Raw genomic sequence first — 6,000 nt, 5'->3', positions numbered from 1 at the left:
GTGGAGCTACTCAGAGAGGACATCAAACTCCAGAGAGACAGAGGAGAGAAGAGCAGAGGAGAGCAGGGAGAGAATGGAGAGACTGTTTTCTCTTCTTGAGAGAATGCATAACAAATACATTATTTATTAGGCATTCTGTAATGGGCAAGAGAAAGCAGTGGAAAAAAATGGGTACATTACAGTTTTTCAATATCTTTTTTTAAACATCACATTGTCAATAAAACAATCTAAATTCTGTAGTTTATTTTTGTGATGTACTGTAAGTTGACGCTCTACAATACAGAATATAATTGTGATTACGTTTAGGCCTACTTTAGTCGTCATCTCCATTGGACTCCTTCAGTGTCTAACATAATCACAGATAAGACTGTTTTCTTTGACTTTCACACACAAGAACTTGATTCATAGTTTGATCGAGATGGGTCCATTTTTGATCTCAGATGAACAAGTGCTGTTTGATTGATATCACTGTTGTGTTTGTTGCAAAATGTGTATTGTTTTCTCTACTACCATTTCAATTGAAAGGAATACAAGTTTAAAAATATTTTGTGGCTGCCTTGTTTTATTAAGTAGAATTAATCAACGTTTATGTTGGAAACCCACCCAAAATCAGATATATAACTATCATTGGTTTAAATATTAATGAGTGGTTATATAATGGCACCTAAATGGGGACACATTTATGTATGAGATATTGTTTATTCTGCTGATAAAATATGGTATGCCAAATATCTAATAACGGGGATGAGCAGGAACCCAAACCTGATTTTTCTTCTGATGCATTACTTAGCAGAAGAGAGCCTGTTAGAGAACTAATTGATACATTTAGTACTCTTTATATAGAATCAGAAGAAGAAAATGACGTGGTTAAGGCTGAGAATGAAATTGAACAGCAGATTAGGGATTCTTCACCTCCTGAACCTGAGAAAGAACAAGAAGAGGCACACACACAAGAGCAAGCATAAATATAAGGTGCAACATTAATAGAACAGTTAATTGAGCAAGTCAGTAAATTGGAGTCTTTTTGAAAAGTGTGTTCAAAAGATGAATGAAAGCGTGACCTTTGCTGAGTGTAAAGCTATTGAAGAAAGAGTGGCTAACCACCTGGAATGAGAATGTGAGAGAGCCCAGAAAAAAAATGGAGCTCGAACTTCAAAATTTGGGTAAATCTATGGGGAACTGTTAGAAAATGTGAGATGCTCAAATTGACCACAAATTAAAAACCCTTATGCCTGTTATGTCTACTCCAATACTTCCCAAGTCAAATCTTTCTGCTCCTGTTTCTAGAGCTCCAGTGGTTAACCAGGCTTACCATGTGCCAAGTAGCCAAATGTCCTGCTTAGAAGGTATGTCAATGATGTCATTCCATCCTCCAGTGAAAATAGAATTTCCAAGTTTTAGCATTAGTGAAGAGGAAGATCCTGTTACTTTCATAAAGAGTTATGAGAAATATTTTGCCATTCATCCTATCAATGATTGTGAAATGCTTGCTTCTTTGACATCAGTATTAAAGGGTACTGCCAAAGATTGGTGGCTGGCAGAGAAGAAGAACTTTCAGAAATGGCAGCGGTTCAAAGAGATCTTTTTGTGCTCATTCTTAAGTGAAGACTATGAAGAAGAAACTGCTAGAAGATTACTGGAAAGGAAGCAGGGCACTAAAGAGAGTATTAGAGATTTTGCTTATCATTATAGAGCCTTTTGCCTTCAATGAAACAAGGACATGTCAGAGAGGGAAATTGTACATGCCATCTTACGAAATTGCAACCCATGACTAGCAAGTTTACTCAGAGGAACTTTGAGAGGGGTGGATGATTTGGTAAGATTTGGCACTCAAATTGAAAAGGAATTTGAAGAATCTGGAAGATACTGGAGCCAAGTTAATTCAGAGATGCAGCAATGGAGAGCGAATGCTTCTAGAGAAGTTGTACCAAAGTCTTCTCCAGCTAACACGAGAACCATGCAGTCTGCGAAAGTGTTGTTCAACCTGAGATGATCACCCTCCCTTTCATTCTACGTGGCAGATACTTACAGGCAATGATTGATACGCTTTCATTCATCTTTTGGCAGTACCTTATCGCTTATTCAAGTGCCTTGTTGGAAGCAATTACAATGTCAAGAACCATGTAAACCAAACAATAGCCAGTCCTTCTTGCTAGCTAACAGTCAGATGCAGGATGCTATTGGCAAGCTGGAGTGAGAATGTGAACTCCAATTGAGAAAATTAGATCTTAAATTGTGTGTAATGCATGATACTGACCTAACAGTACCTATTATTCTTGGTATGGATTTTCTGTTATCTTCAGGGAATGTCCTTGACTTCAGAAGATTTCAGTATCAACTTCCATCATTAGAAGATGATGAGAAAGTTGCAACTTTTCCTTTGTTGTCACATAAATCCTGTTCGGCCGTACATTTCTACCTTGCTCTGTCCACACCACGGACAATGGGACAGGTGGTTGGCTGAATTTATGTTTGCAATTAACACACTGTTGCATGAAAGTACGGGATATACACCTGCTGAAGTTGCTTTAGGATGGAAACTCAAGGGTCCACTAGAAAGAGCTATTAATTGACCGCCTGATCCAAGCAGCCCTACCTATGAAGTGATAGACAGGCAACAAAGTCTGATCCAGATGGTAAGAGAGAATGTAGAACAAGCTCAGGCCAAGCAAAAATGCTATTACGATAAAAAAAGAAAGCATACTCAGTTTCAAGTAGGAGACATAGTTTGAGTTCGAGCTAATGCTTTATCCAAAGCAGATGAGGGGTTTATGTCTAAATCGTCTGCAAAATGGAAGGATCCAGCTAAAGTTGAAAAATGTCTGGGTCCAGTAAAGTATGCTGTTTCATTTCTTGGTAAGCCTGGAAATGTTGATACCGATCATGTTCAGAATTTAAAAGTCTGTCATGGGTATTTCAAGACTTTTGATGGAGAGAGTATGTAACAGTCTTCAGCCTGCTACTAGTTGAGTGCAGCTGCAGTTTTATTCCTCGCTTGTATGGGGCAGCTTAAACTTCGGTTGATCACGGATAAATGTAGTATCTTAATAGAAGAAGAGGGTATGGATACCTTGGTAGTGTGCCAGTGTGCCTAGTAACAGCGTTTGACCTACTGGGTTTGGGGAAGGACCTTGTTGAGAAATATTTGTGTTTCATTCTTAACTAAGGTTCCCTTTCAAGGGAACTTCGAACTGCGTCCTCTAGGGGTCGCTATGGGGAACACCTCGTCGTGACCCATGTCTGAAGCATACAAATGAAAAAACACCAACGAGTTGGCCGGCGACAGCCTCTGACGTCACTACCGGTGCGACTATAAAACAGGCACCGGGAAAACACGTCATTCTCTTCTTCGTCTTCACTGACTGTTTTGTTTGAAGCGTGCATCTGAAAGAACCGGTAAGAGCGCTTTTTCTCTGTCTATCATGGCGATTACTAGCAAGCGTTTAGACAATGTATGCATCCGTGTCGGCATTATTTGACACCCGATGACACACACGATCTTTACGTGATTTGTTTGGGTAAAGAGCACGCACGCGATGTCTTTGAGGAGGCAATCTGAGTGCATTGCGAGCGTTTTTTCAAGGAAAAAGCACCGCTCTCGTTCGTCTCTCTTTCCGAGAGAAAAAAAAAAAAAAAGGCAGCCATCTACTTCCCCGCGGTTCAGGACTCGCCGCTGCTGAGGCACGGAGGAGAATGAGCTCGTGAGAATTTCAGGTGGATCTGTCTGAATGGTTTAAAAAGGGACTTTGACTTTCGCGCTCAAAATGGCGGCGGACGAGAGAGAGCCTCGGGAGGATGATGTTATATCTTTAACACTTTCTGATACTGAGGTTAGTGCTCTGCTGGGTTTTGTACCCAGGAAAAGCAGGAGATATTTGAGGATGGTGAAGAAGCTGAGGCTGAGCCTTCTCAATTGTCCTGCCCTGCGTATGTAGAGCTGTTGGAGTTTATGGATCGCGCCTCGATGAGTGTTATCTTTCCGACCATAGCCCTCCAGCTCAGGTGAGCCTTCCATTTCTGCCTGATCTCCATACAGAGATTGAAAGGAAATGAAAGAGGCCGGTTTTTCTTCTCGCATCCATCGGTTTCAGCATAAGAGTTTTGTCGACATCGAGGCGATGCACGAAAACGGCTATGAGAGGATGCCCCTGCAGAAAGAGCTTTCATTCTGCGGGGGAGACATCCTCTCTTAATCTCCCTCCTTGCCATCTAAGCCCTTCAAGCAATGCATCTTGCTTAAATGGCAAGGCATACGCAGCAGCAGGTCAGGCTGTGGCTTTATTTCAAAATAAATGCTTCAAACATATCAGACTGATCTGCTAAGAGACCTGGATAGAGGCGAAGGCCTTTTTCTGATCAGGTAGCCGAGCTGCGCCACACCACAGGCCTCTCTCCAGGCTACCAAGCAGGCCGCCTCTGCCAAGCGCAGGACTATGGTGGCCATGGTGGTGGATGAACCTGGCAGACATCGGGAAGAAAGAAAAGGCTTTCTTCTCGATGCTCAGGTTTCGCCTTCTGAACTTTTCGGTATTTCCGTTGAGACGGTGATCGAGAAGTTCGGGGAGACGAAGGCGCACTCCACTGCTTTCGGATCCTTCGTTCCACGAAGGTCCAGGTCTGAGCCCGAACAACATAGGGGTCCTGGCCTGTCTCGATCTGAGGATCAAAGACGGGCACAGAAGGCTAGTGTCGCGGCTCACGCTCCTCCCCCACCTGCAGGCAGGGTTAAGAGGAATGGTGGGTCATAAGGGGGTAAGCAGAACCTAAGGGATGTGATCCAGACGAGGCAGCGTTCTTGTCTGAGTCAGAGTGATACTGAGGTATCTACTCGTTCCCTTTAGGGATTTTTAACTTCTGCTTTTATCCTCCCCTTCCTAATTCCCCTGTAACCACCAGCTCTCCACCTGATCGAGGTTAGGTGGAAACCTCTAACGCATAAGTCTCCTATGCTGGACCTATAATGTTTTTGGCTGGTTCTATGTTCATAGCAACCACCTTACTGATGGTCTGGACTAAAAGGAGGTGCCCCTTGAGCAGGGCTCTAGCGCAGGAGGGTGGGAAATAACCCTTTCTGTATATACTTATGTGTAAATTGCTGGTGGTTATGTGTCTACTAATAAACTCTGTGAGGTTTCCTTTGCAGTGCTCAGTTACAGTGTTTACTAAACACTCGTCAGCACCAGCCATCCGGCTTCATGTTCCGGTATTAGGCGGCTGAGATCACAGGTTTCTGCGGGAGCCTCCTTGATCATCAGGCCTGGCACAGCACTGCAGGGAATTTCATGGATGTCCGGCCAGGTCACCCTGAGGGGTCTCCTGGCCCGCTTAGGTGCTGTCGCATCCAGCGGGAAGTGAAGGTGGCAGTTACAGAAGTCTTCTTGTGTATGCTGCCTCAGGTGATGCTCCCCCTCGCTAGAGGTTTATAAAAATTCGAGCTTGCCTCTCCCGTGCGGTTCAGCGCCTCTGCGATGCTTAGGAACCTTTAGGTACACACGCTAAGCTCTGTGTACTTTCTGAAAACCACATGGTGGTCAGTGTGCACGTGAACACTTTGCGCACTTTCTAAAAATCCACGTATTGGTAAGTGTGCACGCAAGACTCGGCGCAATTTCTGAAATCCTGTATGGTAAGGGTTACGCGCTTTGCCTCGTTCCCTTTCTTGAGATGATTAGACCTTGGTTTCTTGGGCTCCATTCAGCCAGTGTATTTGTTTATACACTTCAAGCATCGCTTCCCTCAACATGAGGGGCTATTCGGGCGATTCTTGTGGTAGTTTAGCAGCGCTCCCCTTTTCCAAGAAGGGTCGCCTATGAGCGTGCTACTCTGGATTCAGGAGTTCTCCTCTCATATGAGACTGAGTTCACTGTTTTTCCCCAGAGCGCTCCAGCATTATTTCCACAGATCGAGTTGATGACTCTCAAACATACTTTTTTGAGATGCACCATTCCATCTATGAGCTGCTCTATCAGAGTGCCACGAGAGCCCTTCCTTAGAACAGTA

Source organism: Cyprinus carpio, chromosome B4 (assembly GCF_018340385.1).
Source record: "Cyprinus carpio isolate SPL01 chromosome B4, ASM1834038v1, whole genome shotgun sequence".
Lineage (NCBI taxonomy): Eukaryota > Metazoa > Chordata > Actinopteri > Cypriniformes > Cyprinidae > Cyprinus > Cyprinus carpio.
The sequence above is the reverse complement of the archived record's forward strand: the minus strand, read 5'-3'. Positions refer to the sequence as shown.